The sequence below is a fragment of the Macaca nemestrina genome, chromosome 1 (genome assembly GCF_043159975.1).
Source record: "Macaca nemestrina isolate mMacNem1 chromosome 1, mMacNem.hap1, whole genome shotgun sequence".
Classification (NCBI taxonomy): domain Eukaryota; kingdom Metazoa; phylum Chordata; class Mammalia; order Primates; family Cercopithecidae; genus Macaca; species Macaca nemestrina.
The window spans coordinates 164,847,918-164,870,163 of NC_092125.1; the positions used below are offsets into that span (position 1 = coordinate 164,847,918).

At 36.6% G+C, this 22,246-nt stretch overlaps 1 long non-coding RNA gene across 3 annotated transcripts in view; it reads right to left on the reverse strand.

Moving 5' to 3' along the window:
* Positions 1–21,778, reverse strand: part of LOC105498357 (uncharacterized) — a 49,255-nt gene extending 27,477 nt beyond the window's left edge. The window contains exons 1-2 of one of the 3 annotated variants that reach the window (XR_011619941.1): positions 21,247–21,778; positions 18,858–18,912 (exon numbers count right to left, since the gene is read on the reverse strand). This is a non-coding gene — a long non-coding RNA (uncharacterized lncRNA). Of the gene's footprint in view, positions 1–15,669; positions 15,850–18,857; positions 18,913–21,246 lie in introns of those variants that run through there. The other 2 variants (XR_011619940.1, XR_011619942.1) reach the window with 2 other exon arrangements.
* Between the last annotated feature and the right edge of the window lie 468 nt (positions 21,779–22,246).

The window sequence follows — 22,246 nt, forward strand, 5'->3', positions numbered from 1 at the left end:
AAAGTCTGTTGGCAGCTTACGGAGATAACATTGCTTCAGGATAAAATAAAGAACTATATAAAGAAAAGGCTTTTCATACCCTCTACCCCAACATCATCCTCTCTTTTCTTTCAGACCTTATTGTGTGATGCTCTGAGCTATGTAAACTATCTTAAAACCATAAAAAAAGACAAGATACTAACATACAAGCCAAGTGATCACCCTGATATAATTGGGTTGCTGGAACAATCCTGGGACTTCTCATCACCAAATTCCCTGTAAATAATGGATATAGCTATTCCTTATGAATATAACCACAATTTGTTTGTTGTCCATTTACCATTTGATGTATGTTTGGGTGATTTCCAGTTTATGGCTATTATGAAAAAAAGCCACTATGAGCTAGTCTGTGTGTAGGCCTATGTCTTAATTTCTGTCAGGTAAATAACTCTGTGGTAGAATCAATGGGCCCTATGGTAAGTGTATGTTCAACTGTATAAGAAACTACCAAACTGTTTTCCAAAGTGGTTGTACCATTTTGCATTCCTACAGCAATGTATGAGAGTTCCAGTTGCTCCATTTCCTTGCCAATACTTAATATTGTCAGTCTTTTTAACTTTAGCCATTCTGTGGTATGATGGTGATTCCACTCATTATGGTTTTAATTAGTCTCTCCCTAATTACTAATGATGCTGAGCATTTTTCTTGGGCTTATTTGTCCTTCCTATAGCCCTCTAAATATTCAGGTTCTATTCTTTTTAGAAACATAAAAGTTGTTTATATAGCCTGATTACAAATTATTTGTCAGATATATGTTTTGCAAATATTTTCTCTTGGTATACATTTACCTTTTCGTATTCTTTTTGTCACTATCAATGTTTATTTATTTATTTATTTATTTAAGTTCAATAGTTTGGGGGGAACAGATGGTGTTTGATTACAAGGATAAGTTCTTTAGCAGTGATTTCTGAGATTTTGGTACACCCACCCAAGCAGTGTAAACTACACCCAATGTGTAGTCCTTTATCCCTCATTCCCACTCCCACCCTTCCCCCCAGGTCCCCAGAGTCCATTATATCATTCTTATTCCTTTATGTCCTCAGAGCTTAGCTCCTACTTATAAGTGAGAACATACAATGTTTGGCTTTCCATTCTTTAGTTACTTCACTTGGAATAATGCTCTCCAATTCCATCCAGGTTGCTGCAAATGCCATTATTTCATTCTTCTTTATGGCTGAGTAGTATTACACTGCTATTTGATTATATAATTATATACATATATACACAATATATATGTGATTATATAGGTATATACAATCAAATGTAAATCAAAACCAGAATGTTTTGCAATACAATTCAAAACCACAATGTGATACCACCTTACTCCTGTAAGAATTACCAAAATTCAAAAATCAAAAAGTGTTGCCAAGGATGTGGTGAAAAGGAACACTTTTACACTACTGATGCGAATGTAAACTAGTCCAACCACTATGGAAAAAAGTGTGGAGATTCCTTAAAGAACTAAAAGTAGAACTACCATTTCATCCAGAAATCCCGCTACTGGGTATCTACCCAAAGGAAAATAAGTTGTTATATGAAAAAGACACTTGTACAAGCATATTTACAGCAATACAACTTACAATTGCAGAAATATGGAACCAGCCTCAATGCCCATCAACCAGTGAGTGAGTAAAGAAATGTGATATATATAATATATATACCACATAATATATAAAATGTAATAATAGTTCATTGTATCATTCTTATGCCTTTGCATCCTCATAGCTTAGCTCCTACATATCAGTGAGAACATATGATATTTGGTTTTCCATTCCTGAGTTACATCACTTAGAATAATAGTCTCAAATCTCATCTAGGTCACTGCAAATGCTGTTAATTAATTTCTTTTTATGGCTTGTGTAGTATTCCATCATATATATATATACACACACATATATATCACAGTATCTCTATCCACTCGGTTTTTGATGGGCATTCTGGTTGTTTCCACAATTTTGAAGTTGTGAATTGTGCTGCTATAAACATGAGTCTACAAGTGTCTTTTTCATATGATGACTTATTTTCCTCTAGGTAGATACCCGGTAGTGGGATTTCTGGATCAGATGATACTTCTACTTTAATTCTTTAAAGAGTCTCCACCTCCACACTTTTTCCATAGTGGTTGTACTAGTTTACATTTCCATCAGCAGTATAAAAGAGTATCCTTTTCACCACATCTTTGCCAACATTTTATAATTTTTTAAATTTGGCCATTCTTGTAGGAGTAAGGTGTTATTGAACTGTGGCTTTGATTTGCAATTCCCTGATCATTAGTGATGTTGAACTTTTTTTAATACATTTGTTGGCCATTTATCTGTCTCCTTTTGAGAATTGTCTGTGCATCTCCTTAGCCCACTTTTTTATGGGATTATTATTATTATTATTATTTGTTGTTGTTGTTGTTGTTGCTGATTTGTTTGAGTTCCTTGTAGATTGTGTATATTAGACCTTCATCAGATGAATAGTTAGTGAATAATTTCTCCCACTCTATGAGTTGTCTGTTTACTCTTATTATTATTATTATTGTTATTATTTTGCTGCACAGAAACATTTTAGTTTAATTAAATACCATCTATTTATCTTTGCTTTTGTTATATTTTCTTTCGGGTTCTTGGTCATGAACTCTGCCTATGCCAAAGTCTAGAAGAGCTTTTCTGATGTTATCTGCTAGAATTTGTATGGTTTCAGATGTTAGATTTAAGTCTTTGATCCATCTTGAGGTGATTTTTGTGCACGGTGAAACATGAGGATCCAGTTACATTCTTCTACATGTGGCTTGCCAATTATCCCAGCATCATTTGTTGAATAGGGTGTCCTTTCCCCACTTTATGTTTTTGTTCGCTTTGTCAAAGATCAGTTGGCTGTTGGTATTTGGCTTTATTTCTGGGTTCTCTATTTGGTTCCATTGGCCTATGTGCCTATTTTTATACCAGTATCATGCTGTTTGGTAACTAAAGCCTTGTAGTTAGTTTGAAGTTGGGTAAGGCAATACCTCCAAATTTATCCTTTTTGCTTAGTGTTGCTTTGGCCATGTGGGCTCTTTTTTGGTTCCACACGAATTTCCAGATTCTTTTTTTTAGTTCTGTGAAGAATGATGATGGTATTTTTTATGGGAATTTCATTGAATTTATAGACTGCCTTTGTCAGTATGGCCATTTTCACAATATCGATTCTACTTATCCATGAGCATGGCATATGTTTCTATTTGTTTGTGACATCTATGATTTCTTTCAGCAATGTGTTGTAGTTTTACTTGTAGAGATCTTTCACTTCCTTGGTTAGTTATATTTGTAAGTATTTTATTTTATTTTTGCAGCTTTTGTAAAAGAGTTGAGTTCTTGATTTGATTCTCAGTTTGGTCACTATTAGTGTATAGCAGTGCTACTAATTTGTGTACATTGATTTTGTATCTGAAACTTTACTGAATTCATTTATCAGATATAGGAGCTTTTTGGAAGAGGGTTTCCTAGGTATATGATCATGTCATGTCATGGTGAGCAGTGACAATTTAACTTCCTCTTTACTGAGTTGAATGCCATCTATTTCCTTCTCTTGTCTGATTGCTCTGGCTAGGACTTCCAATACTATGTTGAATAGGAGTGGTGAAAGTGGGCATCCGTGTCTTGTTCCAGTTCTCAGGGGAAATGCTTTCAACTATTTCTCATTCAGTATAACATTGGCTGTGGGTTTTTCATACATGGCTTTTATCACCTTAGTATGTCCGTTCTATACCAATTTTGCTGAGGGTTTTAATCATAAAGTGATGCTGGATTTTGTCAAATGCTTTTTCTGAATCTATTGAGATGACAATATTAGTTTTGTTTTTAATTCTGTTTACATGGTGTATCAAATTTATTGGCTTGCATATGTTAAACCAACTCTGTATCCCTGAAATGAAACCCACTTAATTATGGTATATTATCTTTTTGATATGCTGTTGGATTCAGTTAGCTAGTGTTTTGTTGAGGATTTTTACCTCTATGTTCTTCGGAGATATTGGTCTGTAGTTTTCTTTTTTTATATATCCTTTCCTGGTTTTGGCATTAGGATAACACTGGCTTCATAGATTGATTTAGGAAGAATCCCCTCTTTCCCGGTCTTTTGGAATAGCTTTAGTGAGGTTGGTACTAGTTCTTTCTTGAATGTCTGATAGAACTCAGCTGAGAATCTGGACTTTTTTGTTGACATTTTAAAAAAAAAAATTACTGTTTTAATCTCAATACTTGTTGTTGGTCTATTCAGACTTTCTATTATTTCCTGGTTTAATCTAGGAGGCTTGTATATTTCCAGGAATGTATCCATCTCCTCTAGGTCTTCTAGTTTGTGTATATAAAGGTGTTCATAGTAGCCTTGAATGATCTCTTGTATTTCTGTGGTATCAGTTGTAATATCTCCCATTTAGTTTTTAACTGGGCTTATTTTCCTGGTTAATCTCAGTAATGGTCTGTCTATTTTGTTTATTTTTTCAAAGAACCAGCTTTTTATTTCACTTATATTTTGTGTTTTTTTGTTCTAATTTCATTTATTTCTTGTCTGATCTTTGTTATCCCTTTTCTTCTGCTGTGTTTGGGTTTGATATGTTCTTCTGTCTCTAGTTCCTTGAGGTGTGAGCTTAGATTGTCTATCTGTGCTTTTTCAGACTTTTTGATGTAGGCATTTGATACTATGAACATTCCTCTTAGTACTTCGTTTGCTGTATCCCAGAGTTTTTCATAGGTTGAGTCACTATTATCATTCAGTTTAAAAAATTTTAAATTTCCATCTTCATTTTATTATTGACCTAAAGATTATTCAGGAGCAGATTATTTAATTTTCATGTATTTGTATAGTTTCAAGTTTCCCTTTTGGAGTTAATTTCTAATTTTATTCCACTGCAGTCTGAGAGAGTACCTGATACAATTCCTATTTTCTTAAATTTATTGAGGCTTGTTTTGTGGCCTATCATATGGTTTGTCTTAGAGAATGTTCCATGTATTAATAAATATAATTCATATTCTGCAGTTGTTGGGCAGAATATTCTGTAAATATCTGTTAAGTTCATTTGTTCTAGGATATAATTTAAATCCACTGTTTCTTTGTCGACTTTCTGTCTTGATGTCCTGTCCAGTGCTGTGAGTGGAGTACTGAGGCCCACCAGTATTATTGTGTTGTCATCTACTGCATTTCTTAGGACTAGTAGTAATTGTTTTATAAATTTGAGAGCTCCAGTGTTAGTTGCATATATATTTAGGACTGTGATATTTTCTTGTTGGACTAATTGTTCTATAATTATATAATGTCCCTCTTTTTCTTTTTTAACTGTTTTGCTTTAAAGTCTGTTTTGTCTGATATAAAAATAGCTATTCCTGCTCGCTTTTGGTTTCCATTTGCATGCAAAATCCTTTTTCCACCCCTTTACCTTAAGTTTATGTGAGTCCTTATGTGTAAGGTGAGTCTCTTGAAGACAGCGAATACTTGGTTAGTGAATTTTTATCCATTCTGCCATTCTGTATCTCTTATGTGGAGGATTTCATCCATTTACATTCTATGTTAGTATTGAGATGTGAAGTACTCTTCTCTTTATCATGCTAGTTGTTGCCTGAATACTGTGGGTGTTTTTTTTTTTTTCATTGTGTTATTGTTTTATAGGCTCGGTGAGATTTATACTTTAAGCAGATTCTATTTTGGTGTATTTTGAGTTTTGTTTCAAGAGATAGAATTCCTTTTAGCCTTTCTTCTAGTGCTAACTTGGTAGGGGTGAATTCTCTCAGCAATTGTTTGTCTAAAAGAGACTATCTCTCAGCTGGGTGTGGTGGCTCATGCCTATAATCCCAGCACTTTAGGAGGCCAAGGCGGGTGGATCACGAGTTCGGGAGATTGAGACCATCCTGGCTAACATAGTGAAGCCTGGTCTCTACTGAAAAGTAAAATACAAAAAATTAGCTGGGTGTGGTGGCGGTTGCCTGTAGTCCCAGCTACTTAGGAGGCTGAGGCAGGAGAATGGTGTGAACCCAGAAAACAGAGCTTGCAGTGAACCGAGATTGCACCACTGCACTCCGGCCTGGGTGACAGAGAGAGACTCTCTCTCCACAAAAAAAAAAAAGAAAAAAAAAAAAAAGACTATCTCTCGTTCATTTATGAAGTTTAGTTTCTCTGGATACAAAATTCTTCACAAAACAAAATAATTATTTTATTTAAGGAGGCTAAAGATAGGACCCTAATCCCTTCTGGATTGTAGAGTTTCTGCGGAGAAATCTGCTGTTAATCTGACAGGTTTTCCTTTATAGGTTACCTGATGCTTTTGCCTCAAAGCTCTTAGGATTCTTTTCTTTGTCTTGACTTTAGATAACCTGATGACTACGTGCCTAGGTGATGATCTTTTTTGCAATACATTTCCCTGGTGTTCTTTGAACTTCTTATATTTGGATGTCTAGATCTCTAGCAAAACCAGATAAGTTTTCCTCAGTTATTCCCTCAAATATGTTTTCCAAACTTTTAGATTTATCTTCTTCCTCAGGAACACCAATTATTCTTAGCTTTGGTCATTTAACATAATCCCAAACTTTTTGGAGGTTTTGTTCATTTTCTAAAAATTATCTCTTTGTCTTTGGTGAATGGAGTAAATTCAAAAGCATTGTCTTCAAGCTCTGATGTTGTTTATTCTACTTCTTCAAGTCTATTGTTGAAACTTTCCTGTGTATCTTGCATTTCTCTAAGTGTGTCTTTCATTTCCAGGAGTTGTGATTGTCTTTTCTTTATGATATCTATTTCTCTGGAGGCTTTTTCATCCATATCCTTTATTTAAAAAAAAATTTCTTTAAGTTGATTTTCACCTTTCTCTGGTACCTCCTTAAGTAGCTTAATAATCAACCTTCTAAATTCTTTATCTGGCACTTCAGAGATTTTGTCTTCTTTTGGATCCATTGCTGGAGAGCTAGTGTGATATTTTGGTGGTGTTATACAACCTTGGTTTATCATATTACAAGAATTACTTTTCTGGTTCTGTCTCATTTGAGTAGACTGTTTCAGTGGAAAAATCTGGAACATAAGAGCTGCTATTCAGATTCTTTTGTGCCACCGGGTGATCCCTTGATGTGGTGCTTTCCCCCTTACTCTAGGGATGGGGCTTCTTGAGAGCCAGACTGCAGTGATGGTTATTGCTCTTCTGAGTCTAGCCACAAAGCAGGGCTACTGGGCTCCATGCTGGTGTTGGGGAATGTCTGCAAAAAGTTCTGTGATGTGATCTATCTTCAGGTCTCTCAGCCATGGATACCAGCACCTGCTCTGGTGGATGTGGCAGGGGAGTGAAGCGGACTCTGCGGGAGTCCTTGGTTGTAGATTTGTTTTGTATACTGGTTTTTTCAAATGCTGGTTTGCACATGAAAATCAATTGTTTTGGTATCATTTATTGGGTCTTTTCAACAAGTCCATTAATTACCTTGGCAGTTTTGTGAAAAATCAAGTGAAGTTGTCACATGGACAGACTTAGGACCTCTGGTTAGCCAGGATGTTGCAGGTGATGGAATTGGCTGTTGTTTTCTCCTTCTTTAGAGCAGGGTTCTGTTATGAGTTACTTGAATGGCTTGAGTTGGTTGGCCTCCAGCCAGGAGGTGATGCTTTCAAGAGAGCATCAGCTGTAGTAGTAGAAGGGGGATATAATATTGCCCAACATTGGCCAGGATAAGTACCCAGGTTTCTCAGGCAATGGGCAGGACCATAGAGCTCCCAGGAATTTATGACTTTTGTCTTCAGCTACCAGGGTGGTTAGAGAAAAACCATCAGGCGGGGGCAGGGTTAGGCAGGTCTGAGCTCAAATTCTCCTTGGGCAGAGCTTGCTGTGTCCACTGTGGGGGATGGGAGGGTGGTTCTCAGACCAATGGAGTTATGTTCCTAGGTGGATTATGGCTGTCTCTGCTGCATCATACAGGTTGCCAGGGCAGTGGTGGAACACTGGCAGTGACAAGCCTCACCCAGCTATCATGCAGCCAGCAAGTCCAGTCTCACTCCCACCGTGCCCCACCAACAGTACCCAGTTTATATCCAGGCAGCCTGCAACCAGAGCTGAGATCTTGCCCCAGGCTACAAGCCTCTCTACTGAGAAAGCAAGCAGGGATCTCAGGTCTTGCCCCTCCCCACCTGCCCTCATCTTTGGCTGTGGCTTCTGTGCTGATATCTCCACTTCACCTCCCCCCACCCAGGAATTCTGCTCAGGAAAATTCAAGCTCAGTTGAAATTATTACAAAGTTCTGCTAGACGTTTCCTTAACCCTGTGACCCCTCCCCAATTCCACTGGCTGCTTTCCCCAAGGACTCCATGAAATATGGCCAGGAATGGGTTCCTTGGGCATGAGCTGGGTAGTGACTTCAGGGCTCTTCCCACTGCTGCTTCTACTTTTATATTTCGCTTGGCTCTCTAAGTCCATTTCTGTTCTAGGTAAGGTTAAATCCTTCTCCCATGATCTGGATTTTTAGATATCCCAGTGAAGATGTGTGTTTTGAGGCAGACTTTTCTCCCTGTCACTTTGGGGACTCACAGTGTTTTGTCTCTCTTGTGGAGTTTGCAGTGGCAAGTCACATTTTTCAAAGGGTCCGTGAAAGGGTCACTCAGTTTTTCCAGTATGTTCTTGTGGTGGTTGTTAGAGCAAAAGTTCACAATGTGAGTCTCCACATGCTTTTCTGTCCATCAAACTGGGAGCTGCATGTTAGTCCTGTCTCCTATTTCCCGTTTTTCCTAAACTCCCACCTTTTCATACTCTGAATGGGATCTTTTGGAGAGTAAAGTTTTAATTTTAAAGAAGTTCAATATATTATTATTTTTCTGTTGTGCTTTGTGTTTTTAGTGTCCTATTTAAGAAATCTGTGCCTAACCTAAAGATATAATCTTTTTTCTGCTATAGGTTATTCTATAAATGTCATAGTATTTGCTCTTAAATTTGTGTCTATAATCTATTTCAAGTTCACTTTTATAAAGTGTTAATAAAAGGTTAAAATTTGTTTACACATGAAAATCCAATTGTTTTGGTATTATTTATTGAGTATTCTCAACAAGTCCATTAATTACCTTGACAGTTTTGTAAAATATCAATTGACCTTATAAGCATTGTCTAATTTCAGACTTTCTAGTTTGTTCCATTGACCTACATGCCTGCCTTTCCCCATACCACACTGCCTTGTTTGCTGTACCTTTATAATAAGTTTTGCACTCACTTAGTAAATGTCCTCCAACTTTGCTTTTTTTGTTGTTGTTTTCTATTTTAATTCCTTTGCATGAATTTTAGACTAAGCTTGTCAATTTTCATGAAGAAAGCTTGCTGAAATTTTGATTAGTACTGAATCGAATCTACAGAATACTTAAGGTAAAATTGACATCTTAAAAATACTTTGTTTTCTGATACATGAACATGAGATGTATCTCTATTTAGGTCATCTTGAGTTTCTCACAGTTGGTTTTCAATGGAGAAGTCTAATACATATTTACCCCAAAATATTTCATATTGTTCAATGCTGTAGCAAATAATATTTTTACTTTAATTTCCAATTGTTTCTTTTTACTATATAAAAATACAATTGATGTTTGTATATTGATCTTATGTCCTACAAATGGGCTAAACATAATCATTAGTTCTAGTAGCATTTTTGAAAATGCCTTCAGATTTTTGGCAGAGACCATGATATCATCTGCAAATTAAGACAGTTTTTATTTCTCCTTTTCCAATCTCAATGCCATTTATTTCTTGTGTTTTGTTTTTAATACATTAGCTAGGACCACCAATACAATATTAAATACAAGTGGGGAAAGAGAATATTCTTGCCTCATATGAGAAATAATTTATATTTGTTTATTTATTTATTTGTTTATTGAGATAGATTCTCACTTTGTTACCCAGGCTGTAGTAGAGTGGCGCAATCACAGCTCACTGCAGCCTTGACCTCCAGGGCTCAAGTGATCATTCCACCTCAGCCCCCCAAGTAGCGGGCACCGCAGGCACACATCACTATGCCCGGCTAATTTTTAGTAGAGATGGGATTTTGACATGTTGCCCAGGCTGGTCTTGAACTCCTGAGCTCAAATGATCCAATGGCCTTGACCTCCCAAAATGCTGGGATTCCAGGCATTAACCATCGTGCGCAGGCAGAACTTAGTCTTTCATCATAATATTGGCTATAAGTTTTTCAGAAATTTTCTTTTTCAGGTTGAAGTAGTACTTTTCTATACCAAGTATTCTGAGGATTTTCATTGTGAAAAGTGTTGAATCTTTTAAGTGCTTTTTTTGCATCTATTGAGATGATACTAAGGATTTCCCTTTCTGTCTATTAGCATAGCAAGTTCCAGTGACTGATTTCTGAGTGTTAAACCAATCATGTATTTTGGTGAGAAATTCTACTTGGTTATAAAATATTATCTTTTGATACATTTGTGAATTATATTTGCTAAAATCTTGTTAGGAAATTTGCATCTATATTCATTAAAGCTATATATTGTTGCTATGTCTTTGGTTTTAGTATCAAAGTACTACTGGCTTCAAAGAATGAGATAGAATTTATTCCCACCTTATTTTGGTTGCACTGATATTTGTCTATTGATTTTTTGTTTTCTATTTCACCATTTTCTGTGCTGATTATTTCATCTGCTTAGTTGGATTCCATTTCTTTAAAGTGGAAGCTAAGATCATTGACTTGAGAACTTTCTTCTTTCCTAGTATAGACATTTTGTGCTATAAATTTCCCTCTTAATTCAGCTTTGGTGGCATCCACAAATTTTGATATGTTTTATTTTTATTTTCATTCAGTTCGAAGTATTTTTTAATTATGCTTTTGATTACTTTTTAGTTCATGGGGTATTTAGAATTGTGTTATTTCGTTTCCAAATATTTGGGATATTTCCAGATGTTTTTACATTATTGATTTCTAGTTTAATTTCACTGTGGTCGAAGAACATAGTTTGTATGACTTAAATAATTTAAAATTTTATATAGACTTGCTTTATGGCCAACAATATGGTCTATGTGGGTAAACATTCTATGTTAACTTGATAAAACTATCTATTTTGCTGTTGTTGGGTGGAACATTCTATAAATGTCAATTAGGTCAAATTGATTGACAGTGTTGTACAGATTTTATACACCTTTACTGATTTTTGTCCACTTGGTCTATCAATTATTGAGAAAGGGGCATTGAAATATTCAAGTATAACTGTTGATGTGTCTACTTCTCTTTGCAGTTCCATCAGGTTTTGCTCTGTGTATTTGAGTATCTAGGATTGTTGCATAAATCTTTAGGGTTGTTAAGTCCTCTAGATGAACTGATCCCTTTATTATTAAGAAATGATCTTTTCGTCCCTGGTAATATACTTCGCTTTCAAATTGACTTTGATATTAATAGAGCTACATAAGCTTTCTTTTGATTAGTGTTGGCAAATGTATTTTTTACCAACTTTTACTTTTTTTTTTTTGAGACAGAGTTTGGCCCTGTCGCCCAGGCTGGAGTGCAGTGTGGCGCGATCTCGGCTCATGGCAAGTTCCACCTCCTGGGTTCATGCCTTCCAAGTTGCTGGGACTACAGGCGCCGCCCCCTCCAACCCCCACCCCCGCCATGATCAGCTAATTTTTTTTTTTTTTTTTTTTTTTTTGTATTTTCAGTAGAGACGGGGTTTCACCGTGTTAGCCAGGATGATCTCGATCTCCTGGCCTCGTGATCCGCCCGCCTCGGTCTCCCAAAGTGCTGGGATTACATGCGTAAGCCACCGCGCCCGGCCCCATCTTTTACTTTTAATTTATGTCAGTCTTTCTGCTTAAAGTGTTTTGCTGACAGCATATAATTAGGTCTTTCTAGTTTATCCAAATGCCAATCTCTACCTTTTAATCAGGATATTAAGCCATTCACATTTAATGATAATATTGATATGATGATGTTTAAACCTATTTTAATTTAACCATCATAATTTCTTACTATATAACAAGAACCTCCTGCTTTGCAATCTCTGAACAACAAGCCTAGCTTAGTACAATGAGAAGATGCTGAAATGGCAAAGGTTCCTGTTACAGGTCAGCTGTTCCAAGAATCTGAGACAGCAGCCCCAATCTTCGATGAACTTGAGGTATCTGAGAGTAAAAATATCCCAGATAAAATCATAGAATGAGAATAAAAATAACTAATCAGAAGCCAAGATATAGTCCCATAAATTACCAGTCTTTACTTACTGTCTACCTTAAATATCTATTCTGGGAATAAAATAAATTTTATCAGTAGAGTACATTGTGAAACACAGGATTTGCATCTTCATTTAGAATTTTTTCGTAAAATTCCAAGTACTTTGAATCTGGTTTCCTTGCTTCTGATTAAACTTTCCTATACACACAAACATATAAAATGTGCGTATGTCTTTGGAAGAAAAAAACATGACTAAATATCACCCACAAATAAATAAAATTCAGTGAGACAAAAATAACTGGGAACAAATTTAGAATAGCCCTAAACTTTTATTTTTTCTAAAGATAGGAACCAAATAATGCTTTTGAAATGATTTCCTAGTACATTAGGTATTCTCTTATAATTAATGAGAGGAATATTCCAGCTGCCAGGAGCTTCGAGTATTAGTAGAGGGTCCTAGGTCAGATGGAAAAGGATACAGTGTCTTTAAGATACTGAGAATTTTCTCTAGGGAGCTAGTAATTTTGAAAATATAAAACCAATTGTCTTCTCAGGATGTATAGTGAGTCTTGTAATGTATCTCATATCTTCAGAGGACTAAAAGTGGATTAAAAAAATAAAAATTCCAGACAAAGCAGGAAAGACTTATTGAACTCTATGATGTCACATGACAGTGTAGATTGATTAACTTTCCTCAATGAATTGATTTGGTACAAGCAAAAATCTTATGGATCAAACTCATTATATTTTATCATAAATAGATACAAATGTGTATATTCTGTTATTTTAAAAAGTAATACTGATAATTCAGAGAAGTTATCAGATATAATTCAGAAAATGTCCTTGCAGAAAAACTGAGAATAGATGTGGGTGGGGAGTATGAGTGTGGCAGGATAGGGGAACCCAAATATCATATTATCTCTGATGGGAGACAGACAGAAAGAGAGAGAGAGACAGAGAGAGGGAGAGACCTGGAGAAAATCAGCTGTAACTGGCTCCATCCTGAAGCTGTCATCTTTTGGCAAGGTTGCAAGGATGTCTTTTCATCGCAATGTACAACAGAAAAAAAGAGTTATCTGTTAATAACCGTGGTGACAGTCATCTAATGAAACACATAGAAGCAGCAGCTTGCAAAGGAAACAGTCACCAAAAAAAGAAGACTCTATCTTCCTTTGTTATTAAATAGATAATACATGCACAGAATGGCACAGCCAATTAACTTCCTTTAATAAACAAAATCTATTTGATGGGTTATGGTAAGGCAATGTATAAGGTCAGATAAAGCAGCACCAGATGAAAATAAACCCAAAAGTTGCTATTATGATATAATTTCTGCCCAGGACATTTCATACAGCCACAGGTCACTTATGACTCATTGTTTTATAATATGTACATCCTCTCCAATGCATCCTATTAATTCCTCTTTTGAAAATTTAACCCCTATCTTGGAGATTACAAACCACTGTCATGGTAGTTTACCAAAAAGGTATCAGACAAAATAGCACCACCAAAGGTTAGAGGAGATAGAGCTCTTCTAGTACCCAAGAGTCACCATGACTCTGAGGGCATGTTTCTAATCACTCTGGAAATAAGAAGGAACTACACAATACAAAGCTCTACTCAATACTACTCAATAGTTCTGCTTTGTTGCTCCCAACAACCCTGTGTTTCAGATCTGCCACAATACCAGCCAATCCCTAAATATACTGCAAATATACTTTCCAGCTTCTCTGCCTATATAGATATAATTCTCTTTATAAGAAGCCCTTTGTCTTATCCTTCAGCATGCAGCTCACCTGTTAGATCCTCTCTGAATCTTCCATTTTTCCCCAACTCACACCACTGAATTCTTCTGAGCTGCTGAGTTTGTACTTAGCTCTCACAGAAACTTACATTGCAATTGCTTGCTTTGATAGCAGTGTTTCACTTTTAAAGTGGTTCTTGTTTAATATATTTATGTTTATTATATGCATACATCTTTCCACAAAGATCTTGAGGTGGCTTATAATAAAAGAAACTGACATCAAATATTTACATAAAAATAGAAAACTAGGACCAGAGAAAAGAAGAATATAAAAATGTCAAATCTAAGAACAACAAAGTTGTCCTGCTGAGGTTTCAACTATTTCTGTGAGCTTCTTAGAATCTGCTGTAAAAAGATTCTCATCAGAAAGGAAAGGAGGAAACTGTTATTTCTATTGGTTCTTCAAGGGAAACAAAATCATCCCCATCAAGCATATAAAATAAAATTCAGTGTAGAAGATTATATGTAAAAGAGATCTTAGTCTATTTTCTGCTGCTATAACAGAATAACTGAAAGTGAGTAATTTATCAAGAAGAAAAATGTACTTTACTTGTGGCTCTGGAGGCTGGGAAGTCCAAGCCGCAGCTAGTGAGAGCCTCCTTGCTGCATCATCATGTAATGAACAGTGGAAGGGCAAGGGAACACTCAAGCAAGATCAAGAGAGAAAGGGGCTATGCTTATCCCCAATTTTTTTAATCAAGAATCCACCCCTAAGGTAACTAAGGGGTAACTAAGCTCCTCCCATAATAATTTATCTCATCAATAATTAATCCACTGATGAGACCAGAGCCATTGTGACCTAGCACATTTTATAGGTTCCAGCAGTGTTGCATGGGGGATTAAGTATCCAATACCTAAATTTTGGGGGGCATATTCAAGCCATAGTGACTTTAGTCCACAGCAAAGGCAATGTTCTCGACATGATGGAGCACAATATCTCAAATGAATTTCAAATTACTGTTTCTTATCTCTATATTCAGCATAAATAGAGCTCATAAGTTTAAAATGCAACATGGTGTTGGTGATTCTGCAATACTCTGAATCAAGGTAAGCTAACAATTAGCCTTCTGATAATTTAGTTTGCTACAAAAATAGAAATCCTATAGGGTCAATATTTAACACAGGTTTTCCTAAGGACTTTCTTCAGGCATTCTCTTACTAACAAAAGTCAGAGCTCACTAGACAAGTATTGTCAACACTGTGTGGGTATTTTCTTAATAAATAGAAGGGTGAATTGGGAAAATAATTTAGGAAGCACTATTTTAAACAAAATTAAACTCATTCATTTTCTCTTGGAATTCTCAGGGAAGTAAATTTGCTCATATTTATTATAAATTCCCAAGCAGATATTATAGGTCATTGCAGTTCCCAAGTTTATGTGGCACACAAATGACACAAACGTATATGACTTGAAAAGAATCTTTTTAACACTTTTGCCAAAGGAGTCTAAGGAACATTGGACCAAGTTACAGTGCAATGTACATTTAAGGAAAGAAGGTATCAAGCTGTTACCTGTCTGCCTAGGTAACTAACACCGTACCTGAAACCACAAAAATAAAATGTTTAAAGATGACAACTGAAGGTTAGGAAAGAAAACCATAATTATATGTCATACATTGAATGAGTTTAGAGAGGGAACATCATGCTGAGACCTCACAACCCAGACTACTATATAACCAACACAGATATAGCTCTTACCATGTTCCAAGCAGTGTTCTAAGTGCTTTGATTAAAACAACTCACTTAATTTTCCCAACAACCTTCACATGGGTACTATTATCTCCATCTTACCGATGAGGAAACAGACATACTGAAGTTAAGTAACTTGCTGAAGGCCACACAGCTATGAGCTGTGAAGCTGGAATCTGAACCTGGGCATTCTAGTTCTAAAGTCTATAGTCTTTAGTCTAAAGTCTGTAGTCTAATTCTAAAGTCTATAGTCTTTAGTCTAAAGTCTAGTAGTCTCTTAACTACTACCATGGAAAGTATGAAAAGCCTGGACCAAATGATAGGATAACTTGGCAACTTGGCTTTAAAGACTAGAGCTGTAAAAAGAAATAGGTGGGTCAAAGGACAGAGTCCAACAGGTGAAGGAAACTCATAAGTGGTTTACACTGTCATCAACCATAGAGGTAGATTACAGGCAATATTTGAAACCTAGTGGAAAGCACTGTCATATTCCACAAGACCATCCCTTTGTGGCCACAGACATCTGGGTTCAAAACCTGTCTGACTTCAAAAGCTAGAGAAACTTCTATGGGTCTCAGTGTCCTAATATATACAAATGATGATATAACAGCCTACTCTGGAGAGCTGTTTTGAAGATGGGAAAATTTGGGTAAAGCACTTTACATGGTGTCTAACATAAGCTGGCACTCACTGGAGCATGGCTATCATCATCAGTCAGTCCTCGTGAGGTAAGCTTGCTTGGCTCCATTTTGTAGATTAGTAAAGTATAGAGACAGGTTTCAAATAACTTGTCCAAGGTCACAGAGCTGGTGAGAAGAGAACAGATTAATACCCTGCTCACTTGACTTGAAATCACTGGACCACAAAAAACAAATGATGCTGCAGTTCCTAGTCGATTTGCTGCAATAACCTAAAAAACAGACAGCATTAGCAAAAGGCAAATGAAAGAAAAAATATACTAAGGATACATGATCAATCTGTTAGAGAGAAAAAGGTGTGCATGGCAAGAGAGAAAAATCTAGAGCTGACAAAGAATTCATGTCCATGATGAAAGATTTACAGAAACTCATGCAGAAGGCCTTGTGAGGGTTCAGAGAGAATCCTGATGTGATAAATCATTCCTCAGCTCCTGATGTGAGTTTCTACCCAGGTGCCTACACACTGATATTCAGATTCAGGGACCATTCTTTGTGTAAATGATTATAGTTCACTTCCAAGACTTTCCAGAAAAACTTTTACATATGTGGCAATAGACTGGAAATAGCCAAATGATTCTCCTTGCAGGAATTCATCACTCCATTTCAACAATAGCAGCAGTGCTACAATTTAGGGAAGAATGATGGTCTTTTCCACTTGACCCAGGATTTCAAAAGTAGCTGAAGGATTTTCCCCTAACATCTCTCCATGCAAGTGCCACTGAAAGTACTAATTTAGAAAGAAGTGCTTTTGAATTTAGCCTAAAAGATAGCTGCTTCCTCATAGCCATACATTTCTTCTTTTCCTTTTTCATTTATTTATTTATTTATTTATTTATTTATTTATTTATTTATTTTGAGATGGTGTTTCACTCTTGTTGCCCAGGCTAGAGTGCAATCTCTCGGCTCACCGCAACCTCTGCCTCCCAGGTTCAAAGAATTCTACTGCCCCAGCCTCCCGAGTAGCTGAGATTACAGGCATGCACCACCACGCCTGGCTAATTTTGCAATTTTTAGTAGAGACGTGGTTTCTCCATGTTGGTCAGGCTGGTCTCGAACTCCCGACCTCACGTGATCCACCCTCCTCAGCCTCCCAAAGTGTTGGAATTACAGGAGTGAGCCACCATGCCTGACCCTAGCCATACATTTTTTTCTAAACTGTTGCTGGGCTGCTCTAGCTTCAATCCACTAGCCACAAGCTAGAATGCGGAAATTTTCCTGAAGCATGCATTTCTTTAGGCTGGAAATATTTTGATGGAAATAGATGATTCTTTGAAAAATCTCTAGGGTGCTTAAAATGTTCCTAAAGAATTACACTGTGGTGCTATTCTATACATTTTCAAAATCACATTTACAGAAAAGTGGAGGAAGAGACTGATAATAATAATACAATTAACAAGCCTAAACTGGGTAATCAACATTTTTTAAAAAATCAGACAGTTGAAATCAAATAGCTTAGAATTAGTAAATGTCAATGTTTTTCCTTTCCAGAGTGATAAAGAAAGGGAAATTTCTAGCTTCAAAAATGCATAAATCATTTTGTTGATAGATATATCATGATGACGATGGAGGATTTACAGAGCCTACTCAATTAAACCATATTTATTGTTTCAATAATGTTGCTCATAAAATAACCTAAGCTTCAGTTACCTGTCTATAAAGGTGATGGAGGATAAGAGGAGGTTGGCTCTCCAGTTCTAAAAGTCCATCATTCAATCTCAACTGACAGACAAAAAGGAACCCTATAAAATTAATTGGCATCTGGAGGAACACCCAAAATAAACCTGGGAAAAAATATTATAAAGAAACAGTTTACTTTTTCTTTAGCCAAATCTAATCACTCTTATTTTTCTTTAATACAACTTCATTTCCACAGTAAAAGTATTTGTAGGCCAGGCACGGTGGCTCACGCCTGTAATCCCAGCACTTTGGGTGGCTGAGGTGGGCGGATCACAAGGTTAGGAGATCGAGACCATCTTGTCTAACACAGTGAAACCTCACCTCTACTAAAAATACAAAAAAATTAGCCGGGCATGGTGGCAGGTGCCTGTAGTCCCGGGTACTCGGGAGGTTGAGGCAGGAGAATGACGTGAACCCAGGAGGTGGAGCTTGCTGTGAGCCAAGATCGCACCACTGCACTCCAGCCTGGCTAACAGAGTAAGACTCCATTGCAAACAAAAAAGAAAAAAAAGTATTTGTAAATATTCAGCTCATTAAAAAATAAACATGTCAATGAAAATTAAATTCATTGAGTTTTGCTAAACATATTAATATTTTTATTTTGATTTTTATTTTCAAAAATAAATTTAACATTTGGGTTAAATTTTTTCCTCAACATTTTTATATGATTTCATCTGTGAATAAAAAAAACTTTTAAACAAAGCCATATTTATCAAAGTACAAAAAACGATTGTTAATATTAACACAACTCAATTAATGCCTTCAGTATAAATACCAATGACATTATTAATCTTATAAAATAGCCATGTTAAAATGACATACTCTTTTGTGTTTCTCAAGGGGAAGGGTGGAAACAGTCTCCAACTCTCAGGAAACTCTAGGATAAAAAGTGAGGAAAGGAGGGAATATTCATTCAAGATTTTTCACTGATGGCATTCTTCAAGCAAAATATGTCAGACTTCTCCCTTTTCTGTTTAGAGCCCATTGTCTAAAATGAGAAGAGAAGGAGGTAGGCCAGGACTGAACTGTAGACACCACCATGTGGAGACCATCTTCCTAGGCCTGAGTAATAAATCTAAAGTGCAATTTCCAAGGTCAGATTTCTCTACTCATTCCTTCAGCAAAGATACCTTCCTTCCACTAGACCCCCATAATGGGCAGATATCTCAAATCCCTAGGCAACTATTTGCATTTCAAGAGAAAGTAAAACCCCTCCCACCCAAAGTTCTTTCCTACATACACAGCCCTGCTATGGGTAGTACAGGTACATACTTTGACACCCTATGACATTAAATAGTAAGTCACCTCTTTAAACTTTAATTTTGTCAAATAATAGTAAGAATTGCATAGAGGCAAAGTGAAAGTTAAATGAGGTCATCCATGTGCTTGACATAATGTTGGGTACATAATAAGAACTCAGTTAAATATTAGCTACTATTACTGATAACATTTGTGTAGGAAAGCACTTTCTAAACTCTACTTTATAAAAATCTATATGTGTAAATCATGATGGCAACATCCTTGTGAGGTAGAGCTTGTCATTTAAACCCCATTTTATCGATAAGGAATTAGAGGCTCAGAGAGAGGTTATATAAATTATTAAATTTAATATAGAAAAAGAAAAGGCAAAGAGGTGACACAGCAGGAACCCAAACCCAGGTGTTTTAGTCTATAGGCCCCAAATCCATCTCATTACCTGATTTTGTGAGATCTCTTTGTCTGTCATTAACTTGGAGCTATCTTACAACTCTGAAAATTATACATAACCAGTAACAATGCAAATAATACTTATCAATAAATACCCAAATGGATTTTGACTGGTAGAGGTGCATTTACTTTTCTTCTCTCCTGGCAGAAGAAACCAGTTTGGCATTTATTAAGCAAATTCATTTAAGCATTCTAATTGCCTATAAATATTTCTGCTCTTTGGATTCTCCTTTGAACCAGTTGTAACATCTTACTGGTTTCCTCACTAATTAATCAGTTAAATAAAATCATTGGCATATGTTCATTTTATTTTTATGGAAGAGAAGAAGTCATGCTTTTAATTTTTGTTTGTTTGGTTTTTAATTAAACTTTAATACACGGGAGATTTTGTCCAGTTCTCATACCCTCCTTGGAGCACAGGGGAAGCTTTCCTGGGAAGTCACCAATGTGCAAACTTTGGTAGCAGAAAGATGACAAATATTGAGCTTGATTCTCAAATGTGTAAACTGTTCTGTTAGTCACTCTAGAAAACTACAGTAACTTTTACTCTTACAGGTCTCTGTTGAGAAACAAATTTAGGCTTTTGTTCTACAGGTTCAGAGAGAAATAGCAGCGAGACAATCGGAACAACTTAATGAGGTCCCATTGACCTTCTCTCTTAACTTCTCTCCTTTCAATCCCACAGCATTTACGGAAAACAGAATGGTCGCTGCATTACCATTCACCTCTACCTTGGCTCTTAACTGACCCTACTCACAGCCAATCAGTTGGAGTTGCTTTGCCTTTTCTAAAGTCTAGCAGCCTGGATACAAACAGAACAGAGCACCCACTGTAGATTCATGCTCCCTTGCAAACCAAGGACAGAAAATGCTGAGCCCTCAGAAGGCAGCCCTTCTCTTTTCAACCTTGCAGTAGGAAAGGAAACCCTGCTCTCTCCCCACTTCCATGGTGCTCCACTCCATCTTTCATGTTGTCCACATTCCAGGAGGGGTGTGGAGCCCTTGTACTCATTTATAAGGTAGGGAAACAGATGGGGCTGGCTTAATTTGCAAAGACAACTAGTTATCTTATAAGTACAGATGGAGTAAGTAGCATAATTATTACCGAAGAACTGGGCTCTGAGGCTGCCAGATGGTTTGGTTAAAAAAAAAAGAAGGCTGGCTGCCAGATTCACAGCAGGGACCATCCTGCTCCCGGGATATTGAAAATCATACAAATTTAAATCACCCTGGCTACTTCTCTAGTACTCTGTTTCTCCACAAATCTAACCCTTCTCTGTGGCTGCATAAGAAACAGGAAAAAGTCTGATTACCAGCTGATCAGAATGGCACATGAACAGGCTTCCCAAAGGTGAACATGAGAAAAGGGAAAGATTGCTTGTCCATAATAGAGGTAGTTTCAGAAATCTGCTTTTTCAAAAATAAGAACTAAACTCTAAAAGGGGCACCCTGGTGCAAGGTAAAGAGATTGTGTTCTTTGTGTGTTTCCCAAGTCCAGTGCTTACATTTAGAGCTCTTCCTTTCTTGGCAGTCTCCCTCAAATGAGATCTTCTTGACTCTCTACTGAGGCTCAGCACTGAAAACCGTGTCGTTGGTATCTCCTGGTTAAGTTCACTCAAAGTACTAAGCTAATTAGTCTGGCAAAGTAAAGAAACACTTTTTAAAAAGAGAAAGTTAGTCTGCACAAACTCCAGATGGTTGATTAAGCAATCTGAGTCCTGTGGCTAATTTTATCATTTCCAGGGAGGACAGCCGTCTTCATCCTGCACCAGTTCCTCTGTGGATCACATCCGTTAATGGTGATGATGGAGAAAGGCTTCTGAACACCAACTGAACCCTGCAAGTTAATAATCCCATAGTACTTTTTTCTTAATATTGTAGGTGCTATTCCTTTCTTGAGTTTGTTGTCCCAAAGGGTTAGCTGTGGTTATTTGAGGGTCTGAAACTATATACCTGCACTGTGGGTGGAAGCCATGAACACCAGAATCTTCTAGGATCATGTTCTTGTGAGACTGGAATCTGGAAGGCTTTATGATGTGGCAGGGCTGGAACTTGATGCAGACATTACAGAATGATTGTCAAAGATGTTTTACACGTCTCAAAGCCTTTCATTCTTGTCTTTGTTTTCTAATCTTAGGTGCATTTGGGGAAAGCATTTAAAAATTATTAAGTGAGCAACTACTTCTTTTTCATAAACCTCTGCATACTGGCTTTTTCATTCAACAAGTGTTTATCAAATCGTATTCCGGTACCAGGGACCTCTGCCATGATAGAAATACAGTGTAGCCATGCAATTCGATTCTAAAAGCAGAAAGATCAGGGTTTAAATCCCATCTACCTATTTACAGGACAAATAAGCAAGTTAGTTTACATCTCTAGTCTTTAGTTTCCTCAGTTTTGAAGTGAGAATAATAATAGTACCTATTCCCTCTTGCTATTATTATAACATTCGAGACCGAGATACAGCATAAATATAGTGAACAAAGTACCTAGCAGGCAGAAGTC